The sequence below is a fragment of the Thermobia domestica genome, chromosome 5 (assembly GCF_964235325.1).
Source record: "Thermobia domestica chromosome 5, izTheDome1.hap1.1, whole genome shotgun sequence".
Lineage (NCBI taxonomy): Eukaryota > Metazoa > Arthropoda > Insecta > Zygentoma > Lepismatidae > Thermobia > Thermobia domestica.
The window spans coordinates 122,907,257-122,924,681 of record NC_137458.1 but is presented as its reverse complement, the minus strand read 5'-3'; the positions used below and the strand labels follow the sequence as shown (position 1 = coordinate 122,924,681).

Here is a 17,425-nt window from a genome sequence, read left to right as displayed (position 1 = left end):
CCCATCTCCCTTATATCTCCCTCCTCCCCATCCCCTATGTTGCACCGTCAAAGTAAAATAATAAAAATCGTGAAAGGCCTGAGCTTCATCTATGTTGAAAATTTGAACGAAATCGGTCGGGTGTTTCAAGAGTTATTAAGTTTTATTTATTTTTATATATATATCCCCCTCCCCTCCTCCTCCCCTAGGTTCTACCATCAAAATGAAACTATAAAAAACTTTCCAGTTCCGCACCTCATACATGTTAAAAATTTGATTAAGGTCGGTCTGGTGGTTCAAGAATTATTAAGTCACAAACTTAGTCACTTTTATTTTTATTTATTTTGATTTTTGTATACCTCCCCCTCCTCCTCCTCCCACACATTGCTCCTTCAAAGTGAACTGAAAAATAACATTCCAGGCCCAAATCTGATCTATATTGAAAATTTGATCGATCTCGAGCTGGTGGTTCAAGAGATTAGGAGTCACAAACATAGTCACTTTCAATTTTATAATATAGATTTACTGTTGTAGTATAATGTTATATCGCTCAATCCCCAATGTGCCGTATACCTAAGGAGGCTAAAAGTTATATGAATAAACAATTATTCAACGTATAAGCATCCGCCCATGAAATCAAACTTGCGGTCACATGCACTAAGTTTTTGTCAATGTCATGAAAATGTTATTTCGATATTAATTTTATAAGCACACATTAAAAATTTACAACGGATGCTTGAGTCTCATAACCAAGGCCATACCCATGTAGTCGACACCTATGGTGTACGGAATTACCGATGTTCAATACTACAGTTCTCTTCAGTTTTGGAAGAAGAACACCACTAATATACTTTGAAATGAAATGAAGTATCTAGTTTAACGTCCCACAGTAATGCACCAACGCTAAGGGAGACGGTGATGATGAAAAACGACTGAAATGGTGGAATGAAGAAAGTAGGAGGAAACGGAAAAAACCTAAGAAAACCCACGCACACAATGTTTGTCCACCAAAATAGCTTACATGGCGCAAGATGACACATGTGTGGCTTGAAAACGAGCAATATCTACAGAAAACGCGAACAACCAATTCAGGAAACGATATACTGTAGCTATATGCTACAGGGGCAGATCGACTCACACGGATTGCATAACACTACTGGGAACACATTCACTCCAGTGTCATTTTTACTGAAGTCAAAAAATTCAAGTAAAAGATGTAATGAATTTTCTCCTTTTTTACATTGTATAAAAAATTCAAGTAGTACCAGTACTTGTGCAAGACTCTTGCGCAAGAGTCTTGGTCTTGGTCTTGGTCTTGCAAGTATGGTCTTGGTCTTGGTCTTGTTCTTGCACCCCTTGGTCTCGGTCTTGGTCTTGCACCGCTATTCCTGGTCTTGGTCTTGGTCTTGGTCTTGGTCTTGCATGCAAGACTCTTGCAAAAACTGCAAGACCAAGACTCTTGCGCTCATCACTAATTTTACAAACCTTTTTTTTTTTTAATCATTTTAATTAATACATCTGAGAACGAGTAAAATAAGCTTTGTAAACTTTAAAATAAGTACTTGAACCATTAAATGATATAAATCAACTGAAACTGGGCATTAACAAAGTAATAATAATAATAATAATAATAATAATAATAATAATAATAATAATAATAATAATAATAATAATAATAATAATAATAATAATAATAAGGTACATTGCAAAAAAGTGGACAAGAGACGTTTTGGAATTGGACGACTCAACTATAATGTTATGTGACTTGTTCTGATAATGTTAATCTGTTACGGCAACATGTGTTTCAATGATAGATTATGAGGAAATCTTGCTGACATTTTAGGATGATGTGATACGCGGTCTCATTTCTCCTTCCTATACATTTTGGGTGAGTAAAAGCTCTCTCTCTTCATTGTTAGAGTATACCAATTTGCTAGGACGTTGGTGGTGACATTTACTCCACCGCAAGTTACATTACATGCACATACAGGGTCGGATCGCACGGGTGAAACCGCCGATAAGAAATTATAATGGTTTAGTACGACGTCAACAATGACGTGAATATGCAATATGGACCACTGGTGATCGGAAACATGTATGATCGCATGGGTCATTGTTCACTTTATTCCGAACTATGGGCCGTGTTTATGTGTGACGGACAACAAAAAATAAAACGTATGATCCGTAGTGTCTCCGCCTAACTGGGAAATATAACGGTGGCTCTGTGATGCTATAGATCGCAATATCGTCTAAGTGATTCCTGGAGTAACGCTTACCGATTGCGTTCCTGCCTGTGATTTGTCGCCATTTTAGGAGACCATGTGCATCCTATGATCCAGAAGTTGTTTCCGGGCAATGATGTCATATTACAGGATGATTGAACATGATTGAACATCTGTGGTCTGTTTTGGAGACACGAATCCGGCGCAGATTTCCGCCTTCATTTTCTCTCTCACGGAACTAAGTGATGCACTGCACTCGAAATAGTATAATATTCCACTTATTACCATTCACGATCTCTAGGAGTTCATTTCACGTCACATCAGTGCAAAAGTTGACCCAGCAACCACAACTATGTAAGTCACACTTTAAAAAAATATATTTCCTTAAATTGACAAGTACTGCATATGTATGTATATCCTATGGTATGATATATGGTACTTATAATACTTGTGTAGTCTGTAACATTTACGTATTTTTTAACCTTCTAGTTTCTCTCACAATACTCTTTAAGTCACATTGACGCGATATACCGTATAAATGAATCTATGCATCACTTCACCTTTTTTAGTAGGGAGAAGCGATACTTGCAAAATATAGGTACATATGAACATTTGACCAGGGTCATGACAGCTTGCTCTAAGATCAATCGAAGATGTACAGAAACATCTTGTAGCATATAATTGATAAGGTTAACATTTAAAACAGTATCTCTCCCCCACAGTTTATGGGACAAGTTCCGAACTCATCCAATCTGGATCAGACCTTGTTAAATATTGTAGATTTGTGTATATGTAATCAATATCTTGACCAAATTTGGCATGGCGGTAGGCCTTTCGACGAGCTTCGTAGGCATGTGAAATACAGGGTGTTTCAGAACAACACCGACAACGTTTGGGAGGTAATTGCTGACATCAAGATAAACAAGATAAAAAGAAAAGTATAGACTAACTTGGGTGCACAAATGCTTCCTCTTGGCTTGCCAAAAACATGAAAAATTGAACTTTAAAGGTTCCTAGATCTAAAACTATGGGACCTACCGTAGTCTGGTCAAGACTTCACTTAAAAACTAATCTGTGCGGTATCCCAAAATATATGTTTCAGATTCCTAAGGTACTTACGCAACAATTTTTATAGATGCAGCTTGACTACGGGCATTTAATTTGAAGTACTCACCAACTATCTCTATAAAAATTGTTGCGGAAGCACCGCAGGATTCTGAAACATAGATATTTTGGATAGGGCACATACTAGTTCCTAAATAAAGTCTTGATCCGACTACGGTAGATCTCATAGCATTGGAGCTATGGACCTTTAGTTATTTTATTTTATTTATATTATTATTATTATTTATTTTTTTTAATGTTTTCGGCAGCCTATAACTTCGAAAGGAAGCATTTGTGCACCTAGGTTGGTCTACACTTTTTGTCTTATGTTTTTGTCAGGAATCACCTCCCAAACGTTGTCGGTGTTGTTTTGAAACACCCTGCAGGAATGCCCACAAGGGGGGGGTATGACGCAAACTGCGTCATTGAAATATTTGGGGGGGTTAAAAATCTATATAAATATGTTTGAGGGGGTGTAAAAATTAATCTAAAAGATTTTTTTTATGGAAGAACATCTATGGATAGACAATTGCGGGGGGATGCGTCATGGACATAAAGAGGGGGCACCACTGACACTCTGTATAATGTTGTGCAGGATTATGCATACAACAAACCTATTAAACGTTAACTTGAGACATAACAAAGCAAGTGATGGTAGTTGATTAGCTATGTTGCAAATGCAAATGTAATTTATAGTAAATATTTGCTAATAAATGAATAAATGCAAAAAGTGGAGTACGTTTCTTTCTCTGCAATAGGGAAATATGCTGGTTATTTAAGTTAAATTAGTGACAATTGTGTACCTATACATAATGTTCCAAATAATTTTTGAAGACTGAGATAATATCTGTCAGTTTTGCTTTTACACTCATGTGTCAGATCTGAAACGATGAGATATTTCTGTTAAAGTCCGATCTCCGGTATTGAGGATAGAACCCCAAACCTCCGAGTTGAAAGGTACCTAAGGCACTGTCTCCTCTATAGTATTTGGTATATTGAGAGGATGATTACATTCGATCAAACGTTTAAACAATGAACTTCCACGCCTTTTGCCTTGCCTAATTTAGTGACATGTAATGCTCTCACAGTATCTATCTCTTTCTCTTCATTTCTTAAGTATTTACTAGGGGCATTGTATGAATACTGAAACCATGTATGTATACTATCTTGACCCTACTGGGCTCTTTTATGCAGAAAACGCTGATTAGACAAAGCATCGAAACAAAAGACAACGGAAAGCAGTTCCAGCGGTAGCACTAGCTCGTAAAAAACGTGATGTTCAGCCGTTCCCAGTTTTCCGGATGAAGGCAATCGTTAAGAGATCTACTTGTGGGGAGAAGGTACTGTATATGAATGTAATACGTGTGTTGTCATCAGCATTTTTGTCAAGCTATTAACGACTCTTCAGACATTCTTACAGAGGATGGAAAAAAAAAATAATACTTCCGGTTTGAAAGCAGGATTTAGAGAAACGAAGTTGCGAGGTCAAAACAGGTTTTACTGTCACATACAGTGACTATATTTTCTTCTCTCTTTCAAGTCATTACACACTACACATAATGCAAGTTTAACTCAGAACAAGAGAGAATAAAGAATTAGGTTCTTAAACCGAAATTTTGTTTAATGTTTTCTTTTTGTTTAATTAATATAATTTAAGGAATATGTTAATGTTGAAACGTGTGTTCTCGTGTGGGCCAATGGCTTTTACCTCAAGTTTTTCAGGGTTTGATTTCGGAAGGGTGACAAAATTTCCAGTGCTATCCTATCATAGTGCGATAATTGGGGAACTATAAAGGTAACCAAGAAAGTTATGTCGCTTTTGTGGAAGTCTGTGTTCCATTGGCCCTCACACCGTGAGTTGAATGCGAATGGAGATAAGGCGAAGGTCAGTTGTTGTTGTCGGCATATTCAACATATTACCTTGTTCTGGTAGTTCATTTATACCGTGAACTTGCGTAAGGACAGAGTGAATCTCCACAGAGTGTCACAAGGGCGTGTACAGTTGAAACTGGGGTCAAACGCCGCTGTAGCGGCGCGGAAGATATGGCAGGCCTTTGGGGAGGGTGTCGTGACTACGCGGACAATGCAGAGGTGGTTTAAGAAGTTTAAGGACGGTGACGAAACACTCGAAGACCGCACTACGTGCCGGAAGACCAACACATGTACAAAATGAAGATCTTCAGGCAGCAATTGAGGCGAACAGTGGCCAGACATGTGAGGAACTGAGACTACAATTCAGTGTGAGTGAAGAAACCATTCGGCAGCACCTCCATCAACTGGAGAAACACTACAAGTATTTTCAATGTTTCTGACATAATTTGACTCCGAGCCAGAAGGCAACGCGACCAGACACTTGTGTTTCTCTGTTGTCTCATCTGAGGAAGGAACCATTTCTGGACAGAGTGTTGACATGTGATGAGAAGTAGGTCCTGTAAGAAGCTCCATAGCGTCACCCTCATTGGTTAGCATCCTACGAACCGGTTCCAAAACAGCCGAAACCAGCATGCACCAGAAGAAGATCTTCCTGTGTGTTTGGTGGACTCCTCGCACGGCATCGTATATCGGGAACTGCTAACAGCTAGCCAGAGCATTAATGTAACTGTGTACTGTCAGCAGTTGAGTCGCGTGTATGAAAAATTGAAAACTCTGTTCTGAATCGCAAGCGGGTCCTCCTGTTACAGGAAGATGCTAGCGGGTCATCTTAACCCACGTGGTTAAGATGACCCGGAACACCACTCTACTCTTGGATGGGAAACACTATTGCGTTCGCCATACTCACCGGACTTTGCACCGTCCGAGTATCACCTTTTCCATTCATTTTACAATCACCTTAAGGACACCGCCGGTTTAAATCCTTAATAGAGGTGCAAATGCACTCATATCATATCTTCTTCGCTTCACGGCCCACCAAGTTCTACCGCGATTGAATCCATGGCCTTCCAGAACGTTGACAGAAGGTCGTCGATGCTGATGGGAAGTCTTTTTGATCTTCCAGGTACATCTTAGGTGACATATCGATGTTCGAAGGTGGTGTGTGAAAAAAACGACAGAACTTTCTTGATTATCTTTATAATTGAATCAAGAGGCATCAAACTCTGGCCTACAAAGATAGAAATAAGGCACGGGGAATTCTGTACTGACCACGTATCATCAAGTTGGAAAAGTATAATCTAGCCCGCTGATCCTTCGTGAGTTTTTATTGCTAAGAGGTTTAGCTAAGCTTCAGGAAGAAAGATTTAGCTATTAATTTTTTTTTTAAAAAAAAAAAGGAAAGTAAGATTGTGCTATTTAGGATTATAGACTACTTTTCTTACTGTACTCGTGTTGAACCACTGGCTGTCATTTGAAATTCATTTCTTACTAATACATTGCAACAAGAATGATGAAATTATCATTATATTGTAATTTAAAATCTCAGAAAAGTGGAGAAAAATTTGTATTTGTTACAGTAAACATTGCAAATAATTTGTATTAGAAAAAAATGTTTTTACTGTATTTACTGTATGTAAAAAATATTTGCATGGGTATATACGAGGTTTGGCTAGAAAAGGCCGAACAGATGCTACTAACCTTGCTTTGACAATTTTGTACAATAGAAACATTATCCCCTTCAATGAACTTCATTACATGATCTCTACATCGTCCAATACGAATTTTACATTGCTGAAAGCAGTGTTATTAGTCGTTTTCGGAATCAATGATATCTGTCACTTTTCTTTTCACTTCTACTACCATAAATCTGGTTCCTTTCGGTGCTTACTTCACATTGGGGAATTTTTAAAAATCACACGGAGCGAAATTCGGCGAATATGGTGGATAAACTAACATAGGAATCCAAGTTGGGTCAAAAATATCTTCACTGACATTGTCATGTGAGCAGGAGCATTGTCTCGGTGGAGAACTCATGACTTCTTTGTCCATAAATCAGGTCGTTAACTCTTACTCGCTCACGAAATATCAGCGCATACAGATAATAATATTGGTTTACAGTTTCACCCTCAGGTACCCAATTATCGTACACAATCCCACGGATGCCGATAACAACAAACATTATTACTTTGAATAAAGACTAATTCGAGTTTTCTTATGCTGTGATGAACTCCGGCTCATCCTTCGGTCTTCCTTCGAAATCAGAGGTCGCCGGTTTTACACTATCACTATATGCTCAGTAAACTGCACACTTGCGTTCTATTGCTTCTCAAGTAATACGGAGTCTTCCCCTAACACACTACTACCAACAACCCAATGCTGCGGTCGCCGCCTGACTGTTGCCAATCCAGACATCTGACGTGTTTCCATTAAATTAATAAGGAACTGTATGTAACAACTGTAGTAAGGAACTGTATGTTAGAACATATATACTAACACTAGTCGCAGTTCTTTACACGGGGAGTCTTTAAACCTAAGGAATTCTGAGATCTGGCCATCATATTGAATCATTCGATCCCTTTTTCTTCTCGTATAAGTCAAATATTAAAAAAAGAAAGAAAAAGAATCAGATGAAATAGATGTTAGATTATTTAAAATCTGAACTCAAAATGCCACATTTCATATCTCTAAACTTAAGGGGTTCCGACGTTTGGACATCTTCACGTAATAATTTAAAATCCAATCCCTTTTCTTTCCACTTCTTTTTCTATCAAAAACCGCTGAAATAAGTGTTTAATTATTTTAAATGAAAATTCTTATAATAATAATTGCAACCCCATTTCCCCCATTCCATGTCGAATAATTAAAAAAAAAATCTTTCTTGATAGTACCTTACGCGTCTCAAATCCTATTGTAATGGCCAAATTTTAAGCTTCTAAGCTAGGTGTTGCTCAGTCAGTCAGTAAATATAGATATATATAGATATCGAAATATTTTGATATCAAATTAAAACGAAGTGGAGCAATTCATATGGTGAAAGTAAATATTCCAGAAATTCACAAACCGGTGCGCCATTTCAGTCCATTTCGAGCTATATCATATTATTTACCATCTCTGTTAGCATAGAGAACACAATTCTATGACTTGAAACTTCTCTATAGATCTTTTTTAAAAAACTATTTTCACTAGTGTGGAATGACGTAAGTCAAAGGGAGTGTGGTTTATCTTTTTATTTTAAAATTAATTTTCTTTACGAAAAATGAAAAAGAATAGAAATCCAGCTTCCTTACGCATTTAAAGAATGAAACATGAATTTCACTTTTGCATGATGTGTCAACTGAAGCAACGATACTTCAAACTCTTAACTTTCTTCTGAAGTACAGGGTAGTCCAAAAGTGTGGAAACACCCAAATAACATTCAAACCGTTCAGAATTGGGGAAAAAATAAAAAAAAAGTGGTGGTAACAGAAGAGGGGGAAAATCTTGTGAGACATATGGCACCATCGGCCGCCATCCCGAAATCCGCCATCTAGAAATGGCGGGATTTTTTTTTTTAATGGGAACCCTATCGTGTGATACATCAAATGGGACTGAATTTTTTCCAGGAATCCAATGGTGAAATGTTTTGGGCTCTAGGACTAACCTTCGATTTTCTGCATTTACCTGGAGATAACACTGTGGGCAATATGTGGCCCACTGACAAATGTTACATCAATTGTTCAATATGCCGCTCCTTCTGCGCAATCGTTAAATGTATCCACTGCTGCCAGTCATCTATTACCCTGCCCAGCATATTCTCAGCAATGCTGTCACATGCGTCAATAATCCCGCATTGAAGGTGGTTAATGTCCCTGATCTTGGTAGCATACACAACGGATTTCACGTAGCCCCACAGAAAAAAAAATCCAATAGAGTAAGGTTTGGGGAACGCGGTGGCCATACAGCAGGTCCTCGCCGGCCTATCCATCTCTGTGAGAATTGCTCATCGAGGTACTCAACTAGCACATAATCCGAAATGAGGTGGTGCCCCGTCATGTTGATAGAACAAAGGAAAAGATCCATCCTCTTAATGCGACGGACGGCTGGATCTTTTCCTCAAGCATGTTACGGTAGGTAATTGCATTAAATTGCCCTCGATGAAGAATGGGCCCACCACACGGATAACCCACACACCTCATCACATCACACCATCACTTTGTCGAAAACAACGACCCGCGAATTGTCGTATCAGTGTGGATTGTTGTCACACCAATATTGGTGATTTTGCTTATTCACCTCACCTCGCAAAAAAAAAAAAAAAAAAAAAAGCCTCGTCCGAGAACAGCACGTCATATACGAATCGAGGATTCTGTCTGATTTTTTCCGCGGCCCACTCACTGAATTCGACTCGGCAGTCTGGATTATCCTCGGTTAGAAGTTAGAATAGATGTATCTTGTATGGATGCCAGTTATGCACAAATACAACTCACAGGATGGACGTACGGGTTACAACACATTCTTGGGCTAGGCGACGGGTACTGCGAGTGGCTTTTAGCGAATCATGCTAACACAGTAACGGATGTAGCTTCATCCATCGCTGTGCTAGGACTGCCAAATTTCTTTTTTCACCGACCCGGTTTCCTTAAATTTTACTAAGACTTTCTACACTGCACTATGGGAAATGGACTCCCATTCTGAGTGACGAGCGTTGAAATCGTCTGCGATATGTCTGCTGCTGCGCTCTCCTGAGATCAAGACAACCTCTATCCGCTCATTCCTTGTTAGTGTCATTCCGTGTTATACCATCTGAAATAAAAGAAAATCAGTTACAACTTTGCAACAGTTGGTCGTAGAGCCAAACCATTCACAATTGGATTCCTGGAAAAAAATCAGTCCTATTTGATGTACCACACGATAGGGTTTCCCAGGGATGCAGCCAGCAGGTTTATGTAGGAGGGGCCCGTCGTTTTTGAAGGGGGGGGGGGCAGCTCCACTGTACAAAACATGAAAAAAAAATTGTGTTGCAGTTAGTGTTTGAGGCGTGAAAAAACCAAAAAACTTTGGTTTCTTTCCGGAAAACTAAAAACACTGCTTTTTAGCTTATACTACTACTACAAATAATAATAATAATAATAATAATAATAATAATAATAATAATAATAATAATAATAATAATAATAATAATAATAATAATAATAATAATAATTATTATTATTATTATTATTATTATTATTATTATTATTATTATTTATTTTTATTTATGTATTTATTTATTTGTTTTTTCTCCATAAATTATATTCCAGGTAGTTTTTATCATGTTTAACCAAGAACTACTGCTCCGGACCAAACATTATACCTTTGTGCATAACTATTTCAATTTAAACCCTTCTACACAGAACCTATCTATAAAGGTAACCAAAGAAGTTATAACGCTTTCTCACCCACCACCTTCGAACATCGATATGTTACTTGGGGTTAAGACGTATCTAGAAAATCAAAAATAGTCCCCGTCAGCATCGACGAGCTTCTGCCAACGTTCTGGAAGGCCATGGATTCCATTGCGGTAGAACTTGGCGGACCGTGAATCGAAGAAGGTATCAAGTGCATTTTGCACCTCTACTAGGGACTTAAACTAGCGTCCTCTAGGGGGATTGTTCAAAGAATGGAACAGGTGATAATCGGATGTTGCAATGCTCGGGGAGTACGGCGAATGCAATAGTGTTTACCATCTAAGGCGTAAAATGGTGTCCGGGGTCATCCTAGCTACGTGAGGCTAACGTTGTTTTGTAACAGGAGGAACCCTTTGCGATTCAGAAGAGTAGGCTCCACAGTTTTGAGTTTTTCATACACACGGCTCAATTGCTGACAGTACACAGTTGCATTGATGCTCTGACCAGCTGGTATCAGTTTCCGATGCACGATGCCACGAGCAGTCCACCAAATACACAGGAGGACCTTCTAGTGCAGTGCTAGTTTCAGCTGTTTTGGAAAAACTGTTCATGGGATGCGGAACAATGATGACGGCTCCGTGGAGCTTCATACAGGATCCACTGCTTACCACATGCCAACACCCTGTCCAAAAATGGCTCCTTCCTCAGACGAAACAGCAAAGAAACACAGGTGTCTACTAGTGTTGTCTTCTGGCCCAGAGTCAAATTATGTCAGAAACATCGACCCAAGTTGATGGAGGTGGTGCCGAATGGTTTCTCCACTCACACTGAATTGTAGTCCCAGTTCCTCACATGTCTGGCCACTGTTTGCCTCAATTGCTGCCTGAAGATCTTCATTTTGTACATGTGTTGGTCTTCCGTCACGTGGTGCGTCTTCGAGTGTTTCGTCACCGTCCTTAAGTGCAAAGTTTGGCTAGTTTCTGGTAAAACATATGGCTGATAAAGTGATTGTTTATTTAAAATGGTTTTCTCTGACAATGAAACTAACAACAATATGTGAAACCGACATGTACCATTCCATACCTATCTTAATCGTAAATGTGTGTGCCAAGTTTGGTTAGCGTGTGCTAGAAAGTATGGCAGATAAAGTTGATTATTTATTTAACAATGGAGAAATCCAACGATTGTGTATTTAACAATGGTGGTCTTCAACAATGAAACTAACAACAATATGTAGAATCGACACATAGCATTCCCTAGATAGTTCATCCTCAAATGGGTGTGCAAAGTTTGGTCAGTTTCTGGTAGAACGTATGGCAGAAAAGTTGATTGTTTATTTAACAATGGTGACCCCTAATAATGAAACTAACAACAATATGTAAAATCGACACATACCATTCCACAGATATCTGAATCGTAAAAGAGTGTGCAAAATTTGGTTAGTTTGTAGTTGAAAGTGTGGCAGATAAACTTGATTGTTTATTTAACAATGGTGTTCTTCAACAATGAAACTAACAACAATATGTGAAATCGACAGGTACCATTCCCTAGATTCCAGGTACCATCAGGTTCCATTCTGTGGTAATCTGATGGGTGTCCCAAGTTTGGTCAGTGTGTGTTTGTGGCAGATAAAGTTGATTGTTTAATTCAAAATGATGGCCTTCAACAAAGAAACTAACAACAATATGTGAAATCGACACATACCATTCCATAGATATCTGAATCGTAAATGAGTGTGCAAAGTTTGGTTAGTTTGTAGTAGAAAGTGTGGCAGATAAAGTTGATTGTTTAATTCAAAATTATGGCCTTCAACAAAGAAACTAACAACAATACGTGAAATCGACACGTACCATTCCCTGGAAATTTCAATCTTAAACGGGTGTGCAAAGTTTGGTTAGTTTGTGGTAGAAAGTATGTCAGATAAAGTTGATTGTTGATTTAACAATGGAGAAATCCAACGATTGTTTATTTAATAATGGTGGCCTTCAACACTGAAACAAATACAATATGTGAAATCGACACGCACAATTCCATAGATATTTTAATCTGAAATGGGTGTGTAACGTTTGGCCAGTTTCTGGTAAAGTTGATTGTTTATTTAACAATTGTGACCTCTAACAATGAAACTAACAACAATATGTGAAATCAAAACGCCATTCCCTAGATATTTAAATCTTAAATGGATGTCCAAAGTTTGGTCAGTTTCTGGTAGAACGTATGGCAGAAAAAGTTGTTTATTTAACAGTAGTGGCCTCTAACAATGAAACTAACAACAATATATGAAATCGACATGTACCATTCCATAGATATCTTGGTAGTAAATGAGTGTGAAAAGTTTGGTTAGTTTGTTGTAGAAAGTGTGTAAGATAAAGTTGATTATTTATTTAACAACGGAGAAAGCCAATGATTGTGTATTTAACAATTGTGACCTCTAACAATGAAATTAACAATAACATGTGAAATCGACACCTAGCATTCCCTAGATATTTAAACCTTAAATGGGTGTGCAAAGTTTGGTCAGTTTCTGGTAGAACGTATGGCAGATAAAGTTGATTGTTTATTTAAGAATCGTTTCCTCTAACAATGAAACTAACAACAATATGTGAAATCGACACCTACCATTCCATAGATATCTCTGTGATAATTCCATGGGTGTGCCAAGTTTGGTCAGTTTCTGGTAGAAAGTATGGCAGATAAAGTTGATTGTTTATTTAACAATCGTTTCCTTTAACAATGAATCTAACAACAATATGTGAAATCGATACATACCATTCCCTAGATATTTCAATCTTAAATGGGTGTGCAAAGTTTGGTCAGTTTCTGGTAGAAAGTACGGCAGATAAAGTTGATTGTTTACTTAACAATGAAACTAACAACAATATGTGAAATCGTCACGTACCATTCCCTAGATTTTGTAACGTCCATTAACCAGATTATATCCGTTTTTGCTTGGTTTTTGAATTATTCATTTTATTTTTGATTGTTTTGATTTTATTAGTTGTATATGTTAACATTGGTGGCGGTGGCGTTATCTACCGTTCTAGACACAAATTATTTGGACGTTAAAAATAACCTTAAACTTGTTAAACCACCACTGCATTGTTGCATTGGCTGCGTAGTCACGACACCCTCGCCAAAGGTCTGGCATATGTTCCGCCCCGCTACATCGGCGTTTCACCCCAGTTTGAACTCGTATGGCATACACGCCCTTATGACGCTCTGTGGAGATCCCATGTTCATCCTTCCTCCCGCAAGTTCACGGTGTAACTAAACTGCCATAATCAGGTAGTATGTTGGATATATCCACACCAACAACTGGCCTTCGCGTTATCTTATTCGCATTCAATTCACGGTGTGAGGGTCAATTCAACACAGTCCTCCCAAAAAAAAAAAATCCTTTCTATTTTTATACATAAGACTGATTTTCTTTGAAATTGCACTTAATTTCTTTTATTTCCTGACCAAAATATTTAGTTATTATTCATTCGTGACTAAAAAAAAAACATAATTATTTTATTAACAGGTGTATCTCACGTCCTATTGCACTAAGTAGCATTCAAAAGAACAAATGAAAATCCTAACTGAAAACTGAAAAAAAGAAACGTTTTTCACCAAATTTTCCATCTGATAAAAAAAAAGTTTTTTTAAAACACTAGCTACAGCACATAAAAAATATAATGTACTTACTAATTAGTCTAGTAACATTGTTTTATGGTAGTGTAAAGGTAACAAGAAAATTCTGTCGGTTTTTGTGGAGGTATGTGTTCAATTGGCCCCTCACATCGTGAGTTGAACGCGAATGAAGATAAGGCGAAGATACCTCCAGTAAGCGTCATAAGGACGTGTATGCTGTACGAGTTCTAACTGGGGTCAAACTGTCAAATATAAATCGCAGTAAATTAAGTAATCTGCTGTCACAAAAAGTATACCATACTATTTTCCGATCGGTATAAGGAAGAGATACCATACTATTTTTCGATAGGCATAGTAAAATAGTACTTTTCCATATTATTTTACCGTAAATTATTAATTATATGTAAACTTTGTTATTTTTAAATGACTGAAAGCAAGGTAATCTTACGATGATGTTTTTAAAAGCTGGTCATTTGGGGGGGCTGGCCCCTCCCCGTGACTACACCCCTGGGGTTTCCATTTATAAAGTTCCCGCCATCTCAAGATGTCTCAAAAGTTTTTCCCCCTGACTTTCTTCTTTTTCAATTCTGAACGGTTTGGATTTTATTTGGGTGTTTCTACCCTTTTGGGGCACCCCGTATTTAGAATGTTACGTTTCTTTGGTACTCGTGTTAATTGGCAATTCCTTCTTTCAACCATGTTTCTAATTTGTTTCTCGACATCACAGTCTCATAATTTGTACTCATTGCAAATTTTCCAATTTTATTATCAATATTTACTTTGTTTCTCCCACTGAATATAACTTTGATCTTAATGTTTGATCTGTTTGACTAATGAAAACAATGACTCTTGGATGTGAATCCTTTGACAATTGTGTCAACCACTATTCAGGAAGTTCTTCCCTTTTTGATGAAACAACATATACGCTCGCATTGCTGCCAAATTGTACTGTTATATCATTCTGAGCATAGTTTTGCTTTGTGATTGTATTCGTCCTTTTATTTTCGGATGCTTGGCTACGTCGCTATCAGATTTTTGTTGTCACATATTTCCAATAAAAGATGTTAGAGGTGATAGCACCAAGCTTTTTCCACGAAGTAACCAAAACAATTAGTTTTCCTCTCCCGTTTTCTCTCGCAAATTTCAGTCATTGGTAAGTGCCGAGATAACAAAAGAATTTACTACCTGCTAACTCTCTACTGAAACACCTGCCACCAAATGAAAACAAAAGCTTACTGACAGAAATAAACTCTTGGAAAAGAAAGGTTAAATCATTCATATGCACAAATGCACATAGTTTCTTTATTTCGAAAGATAAAAAAAAAAAGGAGAATATACTCTATTTTCAGTGTATACTCGTAAAATTTAAAGTTATTACACGATGGACTATAAATATTAGGGTGGTTTATATCCTATACATCCTATACACAAATTTTCGCCGAAACTAAAAAATTGGTATGGTAGTACAGGGGCATGATATGCACTTCTGCAAGTTTGGGTGGTCCATATCATTTCCTTTTATATGTAAAAAAGCAGTTCTGTAAATTTGGGGGTCTAACTTGCGCTTTCTATGGGTAAAAAAATGCCATCGCGGATCCAGGGGGAGCGATCACCACCTCGAAAGGGTAACTTTCTTATTTTATATATAAATAAAACCTATCCCAGAGTTTGGAACTCTTAAAAGTAGCTCTAAGTGGCAGTATTACAACCCACCGCCTCCCCAGAAGTCCGTCATGGATTCGCCACTGCCACAGACCCTATTTCCGATATGAAAGAAAGAAATTCAATCCTTTAAATCGTTGTTTTCTAGTAATTAAATCATAGCGAAGTGTTTTGAGTCAAGACTTTAAATTAAACCTCAAATCACACCCTCTTCTGAACAGCGTTCTTCACTGAGAAACGTCATCTCCTCTTTAAAGATATAATACAAGTATAAAACCAATATTTATGTTTATTCGATTTCTTCTGGTTGGTATTCAATCAGCATTTTTTAAAAATACACAACCACACCTGCATCTGAGGAAGTAGTGATGACGCTAAATAAATAAATTATGAATATTTTTAAAAATTGAAATATTTGTACTTACCTGACTACTTCTTCGAAAGACCTTGGTTAATGTTTCATGAATGGATCCCCGTCTTCTTATTCAATTTATCGTTTGCACCTGCATATTGTATTATTGCCCATTCTTGAGGAAATGTTTGCAGATGTGAATGTCACTATTACACAACAAAAGAGTATACATTACACATTTTCTATTTGCAAGTGCTGACGTTTTGCATTCCAATGATTAGTGGCGGTCCGGTAGCTCATTCAAAGATTCGAGCAAGATTTGATTCACGATTGATAGACTGTTGCAGACAACTAAAATACGTGCTAGTTTCTTCAGCCCTCGTGTATGGGCATTGCTATTTAAAAAAAAAAAAAGTATCACTTATTTTGCTGCTGTGACAGAAGTTAGATTTAAAATCTCCATTGATTTAAAAAAAAAAAAAACTCTTGCAAGAATTAGGTATTTTCCACTGTCAAACACAAAAAACAACATAAACCTACTGCACTATCCGCAGCCCTCTGTGTACCAGAAGAAATTTCGCTTTACTACTGGTTGTGATAAAATTCACTTGCTAACAGCTCTGTTATTAAGCCTTGAAGAAATATGCATAGAGCGCAAAATTCTTGGAAATTAGCTTTGACTCATGTCATTCATCGTTGATGGCTAGCCAAGTTCCATGTTTCAGACGAAATATATTTTTCTATTTTTATCTTCTCAGGTGAGACAGTATACAACTGTGTTTCTACGACACACTATTGCTTTCTTATTGAAGGAAGGGAAGTAATTGGAGATTTTTGAACATTCATACAACTATGAACTCATGCCGAATCTGAAGTCAGTTTTTGTACTCATATATACCTACACGATTCTGACTGATTGATCATGGGATAAGGTCTCTCTTTTTCAACTAAAAATCACTTTCCACTGGGGGCGAGATTGCATTTTAAATGCCCATAAGGCATAAATGTGTTCTATATAACCCCTACCGAAACCTGTCCTGTTTTCAGCGGAAACATGTGCTAAGTTTTGCCAGTTTGTGACTTTTCATATAGCAGAACCAGTATTAAAGTGTTCTTGTCTAAGGTGGAAACTGAAAGCCTTCTGACCTTGAACAATGGAGACCTTATGCTGTCTCTATGCTGTCTCTATAATACAGAAAGACAGTTTATTCAAACTTGAAAACTCGTCATTTTCT

At 37.5% G+C, this 17,425-nt stretch overlaps 1 protein-coding gene across 1 annotated transcript in view; it reads right to left on the bottom strand.

The window, feature by feature from the left end:
• The window catches only part of LOC145686089 (protein decapentaplegic-like), a 155,447-nt gene extending 138,886 nt beyond the window's left edge, over positions 1–16,561 (bottom strand). The window contains exon 1 of the mRNA XM_081759029.1: positions 16,264–16,561. The gene's annotated coding sequence lies outside the window, so the exon portion shown is untranslated. The remainder of the gene's footprint in view (positions 1–16,263) is intronic.
• Positions 16,562–17,425: the final 864 nt, after the last annotated feature.